This window comes from Pseudochaenichthys georgianus, chromosome 22 (assembly GCF_902827115.2).
Source record: "Pseudochaenichthys georgianus chromosome 22, fPseGeo1.2, whole genome shotgun sequence".
Taxonomy (NCBI): Eukaryota; Metazoa; Chordata; class Actinopteri; order Perciformes; family Channichthyidae; genus Pseudochaenichthys; species Pseudochaenichthys georgianus.
This window is the reverse complement of record NC_047524.1, coordinates 22,644,347-22,665,390: the sequence shown is the minus strand read 5'-3', so window position 1 is coordinate 22,665,390 and position 21,044 is coordinate 22,644,347. Positions and strand designations below refer to the sequence as shown.

The 21,044-nt window shown below is 43.8% G+C and overlaps 1 protein-coding gene across 5 annotated transcripts in view; it reads right to left on the bottom strand.

The window, feature by feature from the left end:
- daam2 (dishevelled associated activator of morphogenesis 2) overlaps positions 1-21,044 on the bottom strand; it is a 122,342-nt gene that overhangs the window by 75,982 nt on the left and 25,316 nt on the right. Inside the window, exon 1 of one of the 5 annotated variants that reach the window (XM_034111037.2) lies at positions 7,193-7,453. The exons of the other annotated variants lie outside the window; for them this stretch is intronic. The gene's annotated coding sequence lies outside the window, so the exon portion shown is untranslated. Of the gene's footprint in view, positions 1-7,192; positions 7,454-21,044 lie in introns of those variants that run through there. 5 annotated transcript variants of the gene reach the window in all.

Below are 21,044 nucleotides of genomic sequence, written 5' to 3'. Positions count from 1 at the left end.
TTTGTCCCGTACCGTCACGGTTCGGACGTCACGGTTCGGACGTCACGGTTCGGCACATGCAGTCACACGAAGAATACGCCTTTTTTTTACGAGTGGGAAAAAAGTCTGTCATTCAGGGCAGTATCCATTACACTATGTATAATCCAGGGGGCGGTATTGCGCCTAAAAGCTGTTTGCCAGCCGCCCTTAAACAACAAATGAAGAACAAGAAGAAAACACAACAAAACGGAGAAGGGTCTAGCTGCGTCCGCCAGTACACAGCGGTACACGATGGTACACGACACGCCCACCTGACACGACACTACGGTGGCTGAGAAGGGTCTAGCTGCGGCCGCGGACAGTGGAGGTTGAACCAAGCCCCCAGGAGTGCGCTGGAGTCTTGTGGCCAAACGGCGGTACTACACTTCCTTTGTGGTCTCTAACTCGTTGGATAATCTTTTTTAAACTAAATAAACTACCCAGTATGAACGTTCCCGGGTAGCAGTTCTCTTCCCTCCCTTCAATCTAACCCTTCCCTTCCCCCCATCCTAACCCTAACCACTCCCTACCTTTTTACCTAATCCTAATCTTCCTTCCTCCCTCCTAAACCCCAAAACCTCTCCTACTGTAAGAAATTAAAATCAATGTTTATACTACATGGGCTGTATGATGTAAATCTCGTCAATTCGCTTTTAACGGTGGTGCCTCTCAATCTTAGTGTCGTGTCAGGTGGGCGTGTCGTGTACCATCGTGTACCGCCGTGTACTGGCCGCGGCCGCAGCTAGACCATATTGACAAAACGAACAAAATACAAGAAGAAGAAAAGTTAGTATGGCGATTTCAGATAACACACAGGAGCTAGATCCCACCTGCTTCTTTTAAATCAGCTGCGTGGGAACATTTCGGGTTCCCTGTGGACTACAATAACGATGAAGTGTGCGAGTGGTGGATCGGACGAGGACGGTGTGTCGGCGTTGTTCGACAGCGGTGCGGTATGCTAATGAGACCACACGCCAAAATGCTAAATCATATCAGAAGGCATCACCCAGATTTGCCACTCACTGGAGCCCAGCTAAAGACAACAGCAGTTCAACAGCTGATCCCCGCTGTTTTTAAGAAGCCAATAGACATGAAAGCCGAGAGACCAAAATAAATAAAGGAAGCTTTTGGCATATGTTTTTCAATGGCTATGCGCTCTTGAAACACTTTCTTATTATTTATAATGTAATATTTTCAAGACATTCTTTTTTTTACATCTTGATGAAACCTTTTTGTTTGACATCAGCCATTATAGATAATATGGCCATCTGAGTGTGTGTGGTACCGTTTGTGATTTGTTTTTAACTGTTTAATACAGTTAATTATTCAAAATGTCAGAGTTCCTTATTTTTAAACTGAAACTTGCACTACTGTTCAAAAATAAATAACAACAAACCTGGAATTATGCATTTGGGACTTTTTTTTGCTTTTTCTTTTTGTACCGAACCCGTACCGAACCGTGACCCCCAAACCGAGGTATGAACCGAACCGTGACTTCTGTGAACCGTTACACCCCTACCTATCAATGATCAAATGAACTTCCCCGTTCACACATTGTGACTTACATACCGGAGGTGTGACATCACCCATCTATTCCAGTGGAGGTTTCCATGGTTAGTAGTTTCAGCATCAACTGACAAATGACCAGAGCAGACAGTGTTAGAACTGCCATTATTCCATGGTACATTAGCATGCGATGCATTCCTGCGCTCGTAGAAAGCACACAGAAGGCCGCCGCTTTTCTTAGAGTCTGTACACCGAGTGGCTTTCTCATGTGGACATGGACAATGGGCCAGTGGATTTGTTTGGACATTTCTGCTGGGGCCTGACAAGGTAAGCTAAAGCAGGCAGGAATAGCCATTTTGGCCTGTAACTTTACATTTCCCAGCACTGGAGTCCATGTGTATCTGATCTTCAACAGGACAGTTATTTTTAGCTAGAGTATGACAGCATGCTCTCTTTACAAGCTGTTCAAGGGCCTCTTTGATTGGCAAGGCAAACAAATACATGATTTTAGATATTAAGATGGGGGTTATTTCAAAGTTATTCCTCACAGTAAGATAATTTAAAGTCAATGTTTGCTTATAAGCAACGTGTCAGTAGTAAAGATACATTCAAGGTGGCTACTGACAAGAGATTTCTGTGATTTAATGCCTACGTGCAACTACCAGGAAAAGAACATGGAATCAGATGATCAGAAACCCACCCTTTCCCTCATTCCAATGCTTACATTCTCCCTGAATTGCTTCCTTTCTGCCCTGCAATCAGATAGGGGTAGCAGTATGGATGAGACAGCTGAAGACCTATTCAGCTGTTGGACTGGAAGCCGTGCCTTCAGACAGAGTCTGGAGCAAGACATGCACCGGAAAACCCATGGTGATCTGATACTTCTGTAACAACATGTGGACTTCAAGCACTTTCAAATGTTAAAGTCACCTCTTGTCACTGTGTATAACAAGCTTTGGCCAGTGGCGAGCCGTCAGGGCCCTCTAGGCCCTTTCTAGAGGGCCTTTTTTTAAACATTGTTTCCCAAATATTTTTTTAGTTATATTTTTCATTAGTTTTACCAAAATAACTTGATTCAATTATATTTAAAATAACATTTCCAAATAAATAAATCCTTCCAATCTGCCTGTTCAGTTTCTGTTTGATTCTGAAGGGTTAAATGAGAGAAGCTCCTTCAGCCGTCTCTGCGAGGTGAAGATAGGAGGTGATTGGTGGTCCTGCTGTAAATTCACAGAGGGCCAGCTATAGTAACTCAACGAGAGAATAATGTCAAATGACAGTACAATTGACCAATCATATCTTCCCTCTAAATGGGTGGGCTTTATTTTCGCGGACTTTATGACACGTTCCGCCCGCTGTGAAGTTTATGCATGTATAAGAGGGCCTAGGTATGAAGGTCACGGCTCACCACTGGCTTTGACAATGGCAACAGAACAATGTTAAGGGGGTGCAGTTGAGCCAGTTATATTGGGTTTTGGTACAGTATAGAGCCAGCACTGTGGGTAACATAAGGACATAATTAATAAGTCAACATTCCTCCATTTAAATTGGCTACAACCACAATTATTATTAATTACTTTAATATCTCATGTTTAATAATGTTGCTTGAATACAGTATAACCAGACCGCCTCCAAGGCATAGGCAATTTCATTTGGAGAGAGAGACATTTTTCATTTTCTTTGTTTACAAACAGATCTTGTCAGACAGCCAATGGAAGGACAATGTAATTATATGTTACCGCCTTAGGTTTCTAAAGTGGTTACTGAAGCACAGATCATCCCCTTCAGGAAAAATGGCAATGGTTATTGATGCTTTTCATATCTGTCTACTTTCAATTGACATTACATCGCTGGGAACCCAATTGCTAAAAAACAGTTATTCTATACAAGCTTTTAAAACTGTGATGTTTCTACCTTTTAATGTATCCACAATCCATTTTGTTTAAACAGTGAGGTGCCAGATCTCCTACTCATGGCAATCTTTCAACTTCACATCATAAACCCTTTCACAGCCAACATTCGAGAATTCTCAGAGGTGTTATTAGCTGCAAGCCTCATTCGAAACAAACACATAAGCACTGTTGGCTTTAACAGGCCATGAGGCACAGTAACCCACCTCACCCATAAAGAGGAAATGCCTCAACTAAACCAATGGAAAAATAGGAGGGGGAAGATGTTTCCAATTCTCCAAGGATTTCAATAATAGCCATTTCATTTAGCTTGATTAATTAAAAAGCGGACATTTCCTTATGCGATGAACATTGATAATAGCGTAGACCAAACAAAGTTAGGGGTTGTTACAACTGTGCTTTTAGATTATGTTATTTTACCATTATCAAAACAAATGTAAAAGCTCCAAGCAGAAGTGGAGAGGCCCAGAGTACCCAACCATGCATAGTTGTCGTTTGAAGCTAATTATTATAAACATGTTAAAACCCCTTCATAGAAGCCGCGAACAACAGCTAAGAGTTGCATGAACACAAGTTGAAATGAGAACCTGTGGAGACCCGTACGACTTTGATGAAGTTAACATTTGGAAGGCCTAGTGGGACAAAAAGCTATTTTTGTGACACATCTCTCGAGACAGGTCATCCGCTTAAGCAAAGGCTACCCGCAGCAGTGTGGGACTCTAATAATGCAGATGTTCATATTGGCTCATGAGGGGGGTTGTATCAAGTGGGCGAGACTAACATCCGAAGCACTGCTGACCCACTTCTCTTTTAGCCGATGGGCACATCTCTGCAAGTCACATCCCTGCTCATCAAATAGACCGGCTCACCGAATAACTATGCTATTAATACTGGCAATGGGAAGAAAGTCGGCCATGCCACATTCCAAACTCTCCAACATTCCCACATATTAACAGCGCTCAGAATGAAATACAATACTAGGCATCCTTTTCCCTCAAACGCAAACCGCTACACTGCAGTGTCAAATAACTTTCTTATTTCATATGGGAAGAACGCCAGAGTCACAAGCTTCCAGTCTAACTAAAGACATGTTATATATGTGTAGAAACATTTCTTGAGTACAGACTGAGGGCTGGTTACCACTCTCAATAGGGAAAGTGTGCTTAACTTCCCAGAGATGTTGTACAACACCCGGGAGTCTAGTCTTTTTGAGAGTAGAAGCCCTTTTTATAATTACAGTACCTTTATCCATATAAACGGAGAAGGTCAAGGTTTTATGGGTGTTGAAATGGGTTAACTATTAAACAAACTCAACAAAAAACGGACAAAAAAAATAGTTTTCTATGCCGACGATGACAGGTCAACGGTTCTCAATCGTTTGTCAGCTTGCCACCGTTTGGCTTTTCATGCTGTGCAGCCAGGTTTTAATGTGTCCATCAATAGCAGTGAGTGGATTGGGGCACTCTATATTGTTCATTGTTAAGCTATTAATCTTGCCTGGGTGAGAGGTCAACAGCTGCAACATCGAGGACATAGGGCTTCTGGGTAATGTCTGGAATGCTCTTCTGGGACAGTTATAGTGACACACATAGGGACAGCCCTCTGAAGTGACCAGCATTTTTTTCAAATACCCCGCAGTAATACTGCACTGAATTGAGGCAGTGTAAAGGGTAGATATGCTTACACATCATAAGCCCAAGAAAGTGTGTCACTGGCACAAATACAATGGTGCCATTTGACACACACTCAGTGTGGGGGACTTCCAGTAAAGGAGAGAGAGCAGCAACAGTCTTACTGCTAAAGGCTCTATGAGTTGTTTCCCTCAAACACAGTAACCACTCTATTATAAATACAACATGACGATAATCCCATCCAAAAGATCAGATAGTTGAATTTAAGCAGCTTTACAGACCTCATCTTTTTTTCTCTCTCTGTCCCCATCGTAATGAGGAGGCCGTTGAGCTGCCAGTCAGCCGCACGGCCGAAGTGATAAAAGGCCGACAGTCGTTCACTAACTCTCACTGCCTTTAATCCTGAGAGAGCAGTTCATGCATCCGTAATGGTCGATAAATATGAAAAGCCCTGAGAGCGCTGACGGCAGCAGAGGCTGTGTGTGTGTGTGTGTGTGTGTGTGTGTGTGTGTGTGTGTGTGTGTGTGTGTACACTACTTTTGAGTCCTCAACTTTCATTAATGCCCTCCCAACACACTGAATCTTTTAGTGATGTCACTCAGCTTGCTCCCTGGCACACGCTAGTGTAGGAGGATTTCAAGAAGACTGGAGAATAAGCCTTTAATGTGGTGGAATTGGATACCATCTTGTTCACAATGCAAAACGACATCAAAGAAAACACATTATGGCCTTACGACTGTATAAATGAGTTTTGCCTCCTGTTCAACCTTCAAACGCAAGTCATTGAAAGGAATGAATGGTGTTGAATGTTGGAGGAATAATGTTTTTCTTATGTTCTTTTTCATTTTGCTATTCTGTCCAGCATCAGCATTTTAAAAGCTCAGCCTCAAGTAAAATGTTCACAAGTGCTGAGTTTTCTGTTGGGAATGTTACCTATTAGGCAAGCCTCAAGTAGGCATCAATAATCCATTTCACAGGTGGAATTTGGAAGGCCAGTAAATGCACTTTCACCACTGAGATGACAGCCTCTCAACTGGGATAGGCAATGATACCACACGGAAAAGGAGGCTCCATACTTTTTTTAAATCAAGAAGCCTGGGAGATTAAGACAGTGTATTTATGTTGGTCTGAGCTGTTATGGAGTAGTGGCTTCCCTCGAGGGAAATGTTGAAGAATAGTCTATAAATTCTTGGGATGTTGGATGGCTTTTTTTTAGAGGTAAGTGGAAGTCTGTTCCTCAAGTTTCATGTTAGGTTGAGGTGTTGCTGGGAGGGGAGATGTACAGCATATGGAATGTCTGGCTGCCAGGCCACAACTTACACCAAAGGGCTGACTGTGTGATTGATGAACATGAGTGATCAACCCACGTCTAGGACCCAAAATAGGCCCATCCATTACATGACACTGTCCCATCCTGCCTCAATTCCTAAAATGCCAAACATGTCCATGATCTAAGTGCCAGCCAAACGTTATGGTTTAAACCAAACATGGATGTCAATTGCTTTAGACTAACTCCTCCAGCTATTGTAAATGCTGAACCGCCATCCATCCCTGAAACATCATGTCACTTCTTCCAAAGAAAAAAACTCTAAACGATCTCAGCTAAAACTGAATCCAAGACTACCATCAATGCTCCACAAGGCTTGCTCATATAATGCAGCAGCACACATGGGAGTTAAGCAAGGAGTGCTGTCAACACCACTGAAGAAAGAGCCAAAACATGAAGACCATGCACATTTCACAAGCCAGCTTTTTGCTGCTGTTTATGACCTATAAAAGCTACCGTAGTGAAGTATAGTAAAAAATGGCCCTACCCTTCAATCACAACAACACAAGAATGAGGAAATGTTAACATCTTAGTGGGATAAGAAGCCCGTATTGCCCGCCGGCTTCTTTCTTTGTTTGACTTTGTACTGAACCTATTGACTAATGTTTATTTTATTGACGGCAGTAGTCTGTGTTTTCTCGGTTGAATTGAGCAGCAGGATGGAGTGCATAGACAAACTTGGTTTACACTCAAACATCTGTCAAGTGTGCAATCTCCTACTGAATGAAAAGCACTACGATGCATGTGTGTCCGGCAAGGGTCTAAGGTATCAGTATCAAGATCAAGTATCTCCTACTTACCAAAGTCAGACAGGCTGCCCTGAGAAATGGATTGTTCCTGTGTCACGTCACTTTAAATATAAAGAGCCTGTCAACGAAGCAAGGCTACGAGAAATCTTTAAAGCATTCCTCCAACCTCTGGATTTAAATCCCTTTTTTTGCCCTTTGGAGTTCGTGTTTTGTGGCCGAATTCCATGCCTTTGCCGAGTCTGACGATGTTTCCCGACCGAAGCTGCTGCGTTTTGTCTGCTTCTCCTCTCTGAGCTTCTGAGCCGAGCTGTGGATTTCAGCTGACTGTGCTGGGAGCCGAGCTGTTGACATTGTCCCCACTCTCTCTCCCCCCTCCCTCTCTTGCTTGCACTCCCTCTTTTGCTCTCCGTCTTTGGATCACTCGCCCCATTTCCCCTCCCCTTCTGGATTCCAGCTCCAGTGCATGACAGCATCCATGTGGTTGTCAGCGAGAAGGTGATGCATTTTCTGTGAATATAAATGCATGTATGTACAGTATGCATGTGTGTTGGTGTCTGCTTTGCGAGGCTAAGGGAGAAGTTCAAATGAAAGGAAATGACCCTTGCCAGCCTGCGCTTCCCAAACCTCTCCGCAATTCTAACTCCACCTAATGCAGACAAAAAAAGGCTTTGGATGGAGGGGATATCACACACAACGCCCATAGGAAACCCTTTTCCTGCCGTGTCTTCTCTTGGCCAGCACACATAAAAGAACACACGCCCATGCGAGAACACACACACAAAAGACATGCCAAATATGGGATTCTCCAATACACCGGTGACCGCACAGGAAGAAGGCTTTCCCTGAGATTCAATCAGTGTTCATTTAGAAGAAGTGAATACAGGATGCCTGATTGTGTAAAGCTCTGCTGAGGTTTGTGAAGTTCACACCATTATCTCATCCAATTGTAATGTATGAAGGGTGGGGGGGGGGGTCAGCTGGAGGGCCACACCACAGACGGTTCAAGTATGTAACTGTGATAATATGAGGGGTCAGCAAGTGCAAACATTGGCGTCAAAATCTCAAGACCCCCCAAGACTCCCATGCCACTGGGCAAGACACAAACATCACCCCTGACCCTAGATGGTCCAAAGACATTGAAAAGCATTTAAAGAAACATTTACTCATAATGAAATAAATGAACTTGTAATGAATGTTTTCACTATTGATTATTCTCAATCAATGTGTATTATGTGGAAACATGTATTTCAGCAAGACCAATATTGACAGCCTTTAGACACAAATCAATCAAATCCTCTAACATTACCTTTACTGTCCATCCTATAGAAATCCGCACACATTAGAGTGACTTGATCTTTATCCAGACTGCATGTTCACAGGTTTGGCGAGGTGACTGCTGGTCTGGTGATGATTTGCGATCCATACTATTGTTTGATTTCAGCAAATAATGTGCAAATAGATAAAGAGCGGCTGACCAGATTGGGGGAAAGGATTTTTTAAGGCCAATATTAAAAAGATCTTGGGTATTGAAAAAAAGACCTGCAGAGATTTTCTGTCTTTGTGTTTGATAGTTGACCTACGGAAAGACTGAGTAGCCCCTATGAAACTGGAACTGTGTTTATGCAATCAATACATGCCAACCGAATACATTATCATTTAGCAGTTGGTATCTGCTACAACTCTCAAAATATGTGTGCATACTTAAAAAAGTAAAATGGTGCCTATAAAACAGGACAGAAACGCAAACACTAACCATCTTCAAGTATTAGCAACACTGTGGCTTTTGCACTCTCACACATAAACTGGAGCCATTTATAAGCCACAAGTGGGAAAAGAGGGAGTCCTCATGCCGTTTGTCATCTTTCTCAAGGGAGGGAAGATGGATGACATCAAGCTGCTGGCGGAAATGCCTTGGTGCATTCCTAAGCAAACCCTGGGGATTAGGGATGTGCATCTCCATCACTGAGGCCGATGTGATGCGCATCTCGATACGTTGCCACGATACGATACATTAACGATACATTTGAAACACCAGGCAATGCGATACGATGCGATACGATTCACCCCTGTTGCGATACAGTTCGATACGATTTAATTCAACATTATGCGATTCGGTGCGATACGATTCTACACGATGCAAAAATAATGATACTTCAATATGGTACGACAGAGGATTTTGGTTTTATTCCTTATATGCAGCAAATCATACATTAACAAAAAAGTGCTTTACATATTTGGTACTGCACATCCCATCATGCCGTTTATTTTTTTACGTTTAAAAGCTCTCCAGAGTAGGCTACAGTACAATTGTATAACACCTCACAGTTAAACAATGTAAGGATGCATTGCTCATGATTAACAATGTGCAAATAACAGCTACCATAGTGCAATGCCCATACAGCTGCCAGCTTGATGTGCTTAAGGCTGCGGCCCCACGAGGACGAATTCGGTCGTTTGCGTTACTGTTTAGTGTCATATAGACCGTTCGGCCACACGAGGACGACCGAATATGGCACTAAACGACTGAGGAAACGACAACGGGTCCCAAGGTGGATAGAAATGCATACGCCACTCTCTGGGGGGTCAAACATCCATAGGCTGACTCACCAGTGAGCAGAAAGCAGTGGGTTCTACATGAACAATAAGGAATACAAATAACCTTTCACAAACAGGTATTTCATAACTGCTTACAGTGAGGAAGACATTTAAATTATTATTGGCCGTCACAGGCTGCTGTAAACTAAACACCACTCTCTCTGACCGAACACCTCACTGAGTGATTTAACTCATAGTCTAACTTTCAGGTTTCTCTTTTCAGCCGCAGACCCCATGTCGCCTCTTTATGTGCGTCGCTAAGTTCCTCGTACTACTTGTGTACTTTAAAGCGGCTCGGCATCGTTAACAATTTGCGAGCGATTTTTCAAGTTGACCGTCTGTAGTATATAGTGCCGCGCACATATACCATCAGGACGTTACTGATGGGGTGCGGCTGCGGAGTGATACTGTGTGTATGCAAGCCCGCGTCTAGGACGGATCTATAGAGGCTTCTCAATTCTTAAATTTCCCCTCCTCGACTCCCCTCCTCGAGACTTAGTCCCGCCCACAGGAGATGCGAGCGGAGGACCGAGGAGGGGAACTGAGGAGAGAGGAGGGGAAGCAGCAGACGTTTAAAGAAATGAGAACTCCTCTCCTCTGAGCGGTCATATTAAAGCTACGTCCGTTCATTATTACGTGGCAACAGCTGCATCAGCTGTCGAGGGTTTTGTCATATTTTATAATCTCTGTTAAATCAGCTGAACTTTGTTCATATGTACTTTTAATTCATTGAGAGTGCGGTATAATGAGACAATACCAGGCTACAGATGCGGACACACACACACAAATATATGTATATAAATATATACAATTTAAAGTATGAGAGCACTCTCATAATAACGTAACACAATCAGAGACTGGATATATCCCCCCCTCTCTCTGGTCGCTGAAATGGGGAATTGAAATTACGGGCCAAAAGTTGTATTTACAAGTATTAAAAGTAAGGAAACCAAACCAACTGAGACCCGTCCGTCCGCCGCATCTACGCACTGTACAACACACACCTACACCCAGGGGCGGCGCCAGGGGGTATCTAGGAGTTGCTATAGCAACTCCAACAATTGGCCTAGCAACGGCTTAGCAACCCTATTGTTTTGATATGAAAATGTATCATTTATACACATTCTCGCAGCCCGCGAGAATGTGTATACATATGATACATTTTCGTGGGATCTATCAGGGGCGGGTCGTTGTAATTTACTGCGTGAACTGTTACTTGGCTAATTCTCAGTAGATCGAAAATGGAAACATTTCTCACAGTCACAAGTCAGCGTAAATGACCGCGTTCTCCAACGGAGCCGGTCCAGCCGGACAACCCTGCTATCCACAAGGATCCCGATGTGCACTATGAAAACCGGGAGGATTGGGACCACGAAGAACAGGTGCCCCCGCCAACTGACCCGCTGCACCCGCAGCAGCAGCACCAGCTAGCTGCTACCACGAGCTGCAGTGGAACTAGCGCTGCCCCTCTCCGCACCGTGATGATCCACTGCCCTCATTTCCTCCACCCTGCTCTCTGCAGAGCTCCACTCCAGAATATACAAATTCTGCTAGTCAGTGATTCTCAGACAGTGTCTCACCCTTTGTGCATCTCGGCAGAAATGAGCAGTCACTCCTCTCAGTTACAAATGGTCATTTTAAATGAATCAAGAATGTGTTGTATTTTCCGACATGGCACATTGTTCGAGGCGTGCTGACAGTGAGATCTAACACGGGGAATTGTGAATGAGGAGAAGAGAACTGAGAATGAGGAGGAGGAGGAGGAGGAGGAGGAGGAGGAGGAGGAGGAGGAGGAGGAGGAGGAGGAGGAGGAGAGTCACAGAATGAGGCCAGAGAGGAGGAAAAGTGCGTTATTTAGGCAATGTTGTTGGTGGGAGTTAGGGAGAGACCGCCCCTTCCAGGTGTGTATGTGTGTGCGTTTTCCGGTGTGTGTTACGTGAAAGTCATGAGTGTTACACTATTGATTGGTTCTGTAAATAAAGAGAACGTTTTCGACATTGAAGGCTTGAGTGATCTTGAATAGCGGTGAACGCTACAATATGAACAGGCTCGTGCTTGGCCCACTGGTATTGTTTGTTTATTTTGAAAATTAACTAGCAACGCCGTGCTGTCATATAGCAACTGCTAAGCTACTACAGCAAATAAAGAGAGTAGGCCTGTTATACTGAGTGATATACATTCTACACACTGCTCTGCTTTCTGCACGGACCTCACAGCTGTTCTCTCTGGAAATATCACGACGCGATGAAAGCAGTTACTAAAATAATATCCAGGGGATGCATGCAGAGCTGTCATTGGCTGAGATAAGTCCGGCCGTGCGTCACGCCTCCACCGTTCCCGGAAATGTATCCGCGGAGGAGCCGTGGAGGAACCATCAGTGTATCCTCGGTTAGAGCTCCTCCAGAGAGCCTCCTCGACGCTCGATCCTCGGTCCTCGGTGTGCATTTAGAGAAATGAGACGTCCTTCAAAATGACGCGCTGAAATTCATTTCCGGGTCACTACCGGAGGACCGAGGAGTCGAGGAGGGGAAATTTGAGTATTGAGAAGCCTCTTATGTATCATGGCTGTAGACCTGTTAAGTAATAAAGATACCTCATACAAAGGTCTACGGATACCTTATTACTCTCCATGACCTGCGGTCAACTATAGCATCAAGGACTACTACACCGTCTTTCTTGAACAATCCGAAGTGTTGCCAAACGTTTGATTTTGTAGGTATTTTTCGGTGCGCTGTGTTTCACTTTCTCCTCAACTTCCGTGTGTTGATAACTGAGACTCTCGGCCTCCGTAGTGGCGAAGCAAATATCAAAGATCGTCTCTGCTGAGCGTTGACAATATGAAGGGATTTTATATAAATGAATCGGTTTTTTACCGATGCAAAGACGCTACGCAATCGATGCATCGCGAGTTCAACCCGGTTCAACCCAAACTGTAGCCGATGTGCACTCTTTCAACCGGTGCACTCGCATCTTGAACGTTTATGCCGGTGCACCGATGCGAATCGGTGAATCTTAACATCTCTACTGGGGATGCATCCATTAACCCAGCGTTTCTCAAAGTGTGAGGCGGGCCAGAGATGTGATAGGTGGGTCGCGAATGGACGCGAGATTTTTTTTTTTTATTTAAAAAAAAAAAAATGTTTTGGACTTCAGGCCGGAATCGAACCTGGGTCCTCGCGGGCGGTAGTGGATTATTACAGCCGGAGACTCGCAACGGCGGTGGACTTTCACAGCACCGCTGCACCGGACCTGCCGGAGCCACCAGAGCCTCAACGGCGGGTGTTTGCGGCGGCGGATGCGGTACCGGCGTTGTGAAAGTCCATGGCCCACCTATGCCAGAGCCAGCAGCCCAGAGCCAGCAGCCCACCAACGGCAGCGGCCCAACGGGAAAAATCCCGAATCTCCTGATGGCCAATCCGAGCCTGCTCACACACACACAACTGAAACCAAAGTCATTTGCAGACATATGCAAACTAGGGCCGGGACTTTAACGCGTTAATTAAGATTAATTAATTACACAAAAATTAACGCGTTAAAAAAATTAACGCATTTTAAATCGCACTTTAATCGCACTTATTTTTGCACAGCGGAACGTTTCTCACTGGATGAGTTTCAGGCGTACAGATTACACTGGAGCACCAACTAACGTTCATGACTTCAGCATGGGACTTCAAACAACAACAAACCACGGTGAACAATAGTCAAACATGAACGAACAAGCTGATGAGACCGCTTTGGTCGGCCCCGTGGATGGGAAATTTTGTTTTAAAAAACGGACGGATGGAAGCGTCGATAAGAGCACGGTTGTGTGCAAATTATGCAAAAAATTATTTGCATATCACCGCAGCTCATCAAGCCTAAAGTATCACCTAAATGCAAAGCATGTAGCAGCTAGCGTGGACGTTAGCCCGACTCCGAGTGCAAGGAACCACACCCTGACCCAACCCACACTCAACCAGATGACTGGTTTCAGGGCCAGGATAAGTGAGTCCACGTCTGAGAAAATAACCAGCTCCCTGGCTCACTGGATTGCACTCCACTGTAGACCACTTGGAGTCAAATCCATGTGAAAATTGCTTCTCACTGTTCTCAGGTCAAATATGTATATTTGATTAAAAATGCGATTAATTTCGATTAATTAATTACAAAGCCTCTAATTAATTAGATTAATTTTTTTAATCGAGTCCCGGCTCTAATGCAAACATCTCTCATACACACATGTGAAACGCTCTCACACACAGACACAACAGCGTTACAGTCAGGAAGAAAAGCAATGAGGAGCGGCACCTCACCACTTCATGAGTTTAACCGTGACACTTTTCGAAATCTCGTTTGTGTCCCCCCATTTTACAAATAGGCCTATGTTTATTATTATCTTTTAACGCAAGCCATCATCGCCACGGAGGAGCACACAGCCTCTGTGAGCGAGCGAGAGAGAGAGAGAGAGAGAGAAAACACACCTTTATATATTTAATATAGCCTAGTTGTACAAAATAAAGTAAGAAATCATTCCAATGTGTACTATATTAAAACAGTTTAAAAGGGGAGTGATTAGTAATGCATAAATAAAAAGAAAGAATGCTAACTAGGTAACATAAGATAAGAATACACAAGTTTAAATGATTTGTTATTGGTTGTGATCATATTCTAAATATGTTGAAAAGTATACAGCTCCCTTTCATAGAGTGTTGAGAGCTCTATCCATACATTCATTTTGTGCTCAAAGTGCACCAGATTGATGAATTTCACATTTTCTTTTCACTGCAAACGGGTCCCACAGACCCAAACAGCACACAAAGGTTAAAGGTAAGCATATAATAATGTTAAAATGTGCTAAATATATACACTGCAAAAAAACTGAAATAGAGGAGTAAAAGTAGCTCACGACTTGTTTTATTTTTTTGAAAGTAGCTCTCATCCTAAGAAAGGTTGGAGACCCCTGTTATAGAACGATACATTTGACCATTTTAAGCTTGGCCTACCATTTGATTGGAGCGGCGAGGAACAGGTGGGGCTTGAAAAGGCCCACCTGTTCAAAGTGGGGAATGGCAGAAAAAGTTTGAGAACCACTGCATTAACCCAACTCTTAGACATGTCCAGCTTTTCTCCATGATCTCCACTTTCCCTACTGCCACTTTCTGTCTTTCTATGGATCATCAAAGTCAGGTTTGGATCACTTCTCCTCTCTCTAGGGTAATATCTCCGAACCGCGACCCAGAGGAATACGCTAAGTTCATTCTGCAGGGTAGCTAAGTGCATTTCAGCTACTACTGTGTCATCCATCACAGCCTGGTGAATTACATCTACTAATTGACGTAAATGGAGTGGGCTTGGCATGTTTGGGATAAACATCACACCCCCCTAAAAGAAGAATTTAGGGTCTAACTGGCCCGTATGTCCATCTTTTCGACTTTCTTAATTTTTTAGGGTATGATTGTCTGGTCAACATGCATTTCTGAAGAAAGATAAACAATAAGAGGTTACACACTCTGCAACTTAAAATTGTCACTCTGTATGACTGGAAGCTGACCGCAGAATCTACAAACTCGGTTTCAGTGAACTTGCACTGCCCCCTGGGTAATTTTGTTAAATGCATGCTAGAGTAAACCACACAGGAAGTGCAAATGTCATGATGGATAAACTAGCTACCGGAGTATGTTTAGCAAGACTGGCACCTCAGGTAGGGGGCTTTCCTCTTCGCATATCTGTGTTGGTGGAAAAGGACGTGAAGCTCCAGACAACCTGCGATTCACTGGTCTGTCAGCTGGTGGACGCTTGCTGAGCTACTGTCTAAACCTTCCAGTACCCACTGAGGAAGCAGACAGAAGACTCCACTGAACATTCCGGGCAACAATCTTTCACAACCAAAAAGAAATGCCTGCCACAGTGCAAGGAAAATGTGGCTAACAAGAGCTACATTTGGTCAAGTGGAGCAGTAAAAATAAAACTTGGCACTTGGCGTAGAGTTGAACAAAAGGTGAATGACATTTTGGACGAAAAGAATCAGGTCACCCAAGGTGGTCTTGTCTAGGCTCATAAACCACCCATTCTCCGTCAGACCTCTGATGTGCAGTCAAACGGGTGAAAAGTGAAGCAGCTAAAAGAGAGAAGTGTATCAAACTGCAGATTCTGGCATTCAAAGCAACCTTTCCACGGTTGTCACTGAAGAGCAGTTGCAAGAATCCTCCTCCATACCGGCAGCTGCCAGAGCCAACATGGCAAACAGTCCTGTCTTACGACGTGATGTTCCTTAATGTATTATTTAGGGTTTCTTCAGACCGGGGAGCTTTCATTTAAAGTTTGTTTTGTTTAAGCGAGGAATTCCTTGTGACAGCACTTTGCACACAGCCATAGCTTTCACGCCCGCACAGAGATACATTGCCACTGAGGAAAATACCACTGCTGCACAACGCCTGAACTCTTGACAGCGTAAACATGAGAGCCCATTTGTATACATGGTCTAATTGTATGTTCCCTATCAATCATCATAGTGGGGAACATGATACTATCCATCTTTCAAAAGCCTCCGCCGAAAAGTACTGTAATGACTGTAAAGCCATCGAAGTCACTATATTCATATGGTGACATTCTTTCCCTGTCTTTATTATTTACACACTTCAGTGTTTCCCATACATTGATTTATTTGTGGCAGTGCCCCCACAAATAGAATCAAATTATGTGGGAAACACTGCATTTCCTGTATACATTCTCACTGTTGGATGCACTTCTACCTTAACCATTTAGTCTCTTCTATACATGTGATAATCCTCCTGCTTTTACCACTCTTAATTGAGTAATTAAGCATTTAATTACTGGGATTACTATTGGATTGTCATTTGTACTGAGGGCTGGGTGCTTTTGGCAAGTGTTGGGCATCTGAATGGCTCTCTTGTCCCTGAGTCAGACTGGGCAGGGTCAGAAGTCACCAAACTATTCTGCTCCCACAGTACCTCTGCTGTCTGCCTGGATATGTGCCAACTAAATGCTGTCATGTTTGGACAATGGTACAGCTTTTTGCTGACTGTCTCATGACAGCCTCATCATGTTAACAAACAAGGTAATGCCTTGAAGACTGGGCATGAAAGAAAACACTATTTAACTTTGAATTATGTCCGAATAATGTTCATCTCGGAGTGGAAAAGGCCTACATTAAAATCATTCTAATACATCACTTATTTTAGCTCCTTTTTTAGACTGCAAGGAAAACAGGTGTGTGAACTGTACAAATAATAAAGGCTGACAGAGAATAGTGAAAAAAAAACATTGCTCTTTTCCCCAGATGCTTCCAATCAAAAAGCAAGGTTTATGTTTCCCAGTTGCTATTACTATATATTGGCAATTTGGGGACTTCTCTCCACAGAGTACCACTTCAGCTGTTTGACCGACCTTGCAATTTATCACCATTTCTCAGTCCGCAATCAAAAGGGAACACTCAAAAGTACTGATCTTTTCAGTAGAGACTGTTCAGAATGAGTCCCTTCTTTGCTGACCACGAACTGAACCCAAGACTAAGTCCTCCTCTGAGATTTTCCAGGTGTAAGAATGTCCATTTTTAAAATCCATTCAAAACAAAGTAAATCAAGTCTTTGACTTCCTTCAATGGTATGGTGAAGCAGTTCTGGGAATGAAATGTTTAGTCCAATTCTAAACAGTGCATTCACCCCCTCTGAATCTATGGGACCGTCAAACCACACACTCTTTAGAAACATCTGGGAGTCATCTGTTCTGCAAAGAGGCCCCCTGTGAGCAGGTGCGTGTCTGCGTCCATGACCTTACACCCTTGTTCTTGACCCGTGACCTCTAGTTAAGGGTGGAGATCTCTTTGAACCCAGTGGCTGTTCTGTCTGGACAGAAAAGGTCACGTTACACTAGACTTAGGGCTCCAGTAATCTTCACATTTGCTTTTCAACACTCAAAAAACTGTAGGTTGGAGCTTCAAACAAAGAAGCATTGAAGATTGGCAAATATCATAACGCGCATAAATAAGCAAATACAAGAAAACAAAGCTGTAATTATGCATTTGCATGACGCTGTTACAGCAAGGGCAACTACTGACAAGCCGTTGAAGCCACTTGGACAAAAACACTGTTCTTTTCTTTCTCAAAAGATTTGTATCTCAAACCAATTTTATTCTCAAACCCTTTGGTCTGGCTTGATCATAATGGGTCCAACCAGCTTAACCACAGTTTACTCTGAGCAACGCTGCTGAAAATAAATGACAGTGACCATTTTTTCTTAATCCCTTTCTTTCTCTTCCTTGGAAGATGTAATGCTTCGAATGATGGCCTTACTGGGTTCAACAGGACGCTAAAACTATTTTCTGAGCCCTCCAGAGATGACAGATTAATAACAAACACTTCCTGTTTATCTCCACAGCAAAGGACTGAACCACGAAGAAAGTTGAACAGAGCCAAGCTTCAAGCCCAAGTCATATAAGAACAGGTGGCTGTTGACTTGTTTTGTATACATTCCATCAGCTGAGACTCTATATAGCTGTAAAAGCAAATTGTTACGAAAAGCCAACACAGCTATTTGGTCTGGAAAATATCCCCCTTTTGAAGAAAACCTCTTGCAGATCTAAGTCCAGAGGTTTTTGCAGTAATGGTAACGTTATTTTCAAAGGGGTTTCTTAATGAAAGGTTATTTGTATAGTCAACTTCCATTCTAAACTCTTAACATAAACCAGTAGTTGTGCAGAGTAATCTATCATGGCCATCTTGCTGGTTAAAATGACAGCTACCTTAGTGTGATTGGAGACTCTGGCTTAAAGCTAAACATCTACCTAACTCACTAATGTCACATTGTGGTACACCTCTTAGCAGCTTGTTCTGAGCTGCTATCATGTCTATGTTGAAGGAAACAAGAACCATATCAAACACTGAGGAGGAAAACACTCACTTTAGGAATAAACCACAAAATCACATCCAAAACAGAACACCTTAATCCATCACCATGAATCCCTTGGTCCAGAATGTGGAAAAGGCAAATTATTTCCCCAACAACCATCTATCTTCATAGAAAACTTGCCAAACAACTGTCGACCTTCAACCGTTTGGCATCACTCAAGCACACGTGCTTCATAATCCATCCAAGTACACAGAGAGTTTTTCTGTCCAGCTGCCTCTCATATGGTGGTAAGGGTCAGACATGTTATTATAATGATTTACTGTCCCCTTGAGTAAAGGAGCCCTTTGCCACATCCTGTTACCCAGCTGAGAAGGAGCTACCTAAAAGCTACTCAGTGGTGTCACCAAGTGAACTGTCAAATAGATTATACTGCTGTCCTCTCGGTCAACATTATGTTGAACCAGTGGCTGAGATGAACAGGCCAGTGTTTCCGCCAGACCAGGGCTGAGAGTGCGTCCACCCCGAGGTCGCGCGGGGGGGCAATTGAGCGTCCCTTAAAAGATACTATCTCTTTACGCTAGTGATGGGAATTCCGGCTGATTCATTTGGCTCGGTGGCTCTCAAACGGCTCTTCATGTTACCACAGTTTACCACGGAGCCTCAGTTTTGTTGCTGCGAGGCTCCGGCACTCGCAGTTCACACGCGTGCTCCACTAGCACCCCCACGCTCATCGCGGGGGTGGTAGCAGGCACCGGCGATATCGGGGAAACGATCTTCAATACTCCGAAAATAATCCCACCAGACTCCTTTGCCCCTCCAACAGAGGGATGTCCTTGTCCTTTTCGTAATTTCAAGCGATAAAAACTCTCGATCTTCTCTCCAATTATTTATTTTTTTGGACGCCCTCGGCTCGAGTTCAGGGCGTTCCGAGCTGAATAATGGCGTCAAATGACGGCGGAACCCCCCTGGCGGAAACGCTGCTCCAGGCCATCCTTTCTGTGTCAGACAAAGACATTTCCAACCGGCACAAAAATCAACCACATACTACTGTGCTTTGTTGCTTAAATGTGTCGAAAACATGCAGATAAGACATTTCAATAATTCTTTCAGTAATAATTATTAACGCCTTTGTTACCTCGAGACTGGATTACTGCAATGCTCTGTATGTGGGTACGGACCAGGCCTCAATTAGACGCCTGCAGCTAGTGCAGAACGCAGCTGCACGTCTTCTGACTGGCCATAAAAAGCATGACCATATCACCCCAATTCTGGCCTCATTGCACTGGCTTCCAGTTCGGTTCAGAATAGATTTTAAAATCCTTGTATTTGTTTTCAAAGCCCTAAATGGGCTGGCTCCGGCCTATGTAGCCGAACTCCTCCATCGCTACACTCCAGGCAGAGCCTTGAGGTCGGCTGATCAGCTGCTGCTGGTAGTGCCTAAGACCAGGCTTAAAACCCGAGGGCATCGAGCTTTCGCAGCGGCTGGCCCCAGGCTCTGGAACATTTTGCCCCTCCATGTGAGGTCGGCCCAGACCCTGGGGGTTTTTAAATCAACACTTAAAACTCACTTTTTCTCTCTGGCCTTCTAGGCTTCTCTTATCAAGAATAACTTTTATCAAAGACCTTTTCCCTCTCTAACCTCTCGAGGTTTTATTAGAGGGAAACGGTTTGTAGAGTGGCTTAGACAGGCCGGGGAGTGTTACAATTCGTAGACACAGCGTACCTCACTATCTCTCATCAATTTCCAACTAAGGCTCCAGTGGGGACCTTGTTCCCTGAGTGTGCCTCTCCACCTATGCTTCTTACTCTCTTACTTGCTACCCTTTGCTCTCAACCTATTCTAAGGGAGTGCTTGTTCTTCCATCTGTCTGTCTGTCTGTGTCTGTGTATTCTCTTGTTCCGATTAACCCAGCCACATTTTTTCTTGTTTTGTGTCCATATCTACGCCGGGATCCGGAGTCGAGGCTGATCCTCTTGCTGTAGTCCTGTGTCTTGGATCCTCTATCCTGAGTTCTGAATTAAGTCGTGGACTTCGGGTCGTGGCTGAACCTGTCTCTGCGGTCCTGCCTGGGTCTCGTCATGCTGCTTCCTTGAAGGCTTCCACAAGATTGTAGTTGACATCTTCGTAGATTCATCTTCTTATTACAGACACATGCATTTCCTAACATTTGGACTACCTATGCTGTAAAATGTATTATCTCTTCGATTTACACACGGCATCTATTGCACGTCTGTCCGTCCTGGGAGAGGGATCCCTCCTCTGTTGCTCTCCCTGAGGTTTCTCCCATTTTTCCCCTCTAAACTGTGGGTTTTCTCCCGAAGTTTTTCCTTGTACGATGTGAGGGTCTAAGGATCGAGGGTGTTGTTTTTTCTCATACTGATATTCTGAACAATCTGTGCTGTTGTATTTGCTGTAAAGTGTCTCTACTGTAGACTATTTTTATTATATGTACAGCACTTT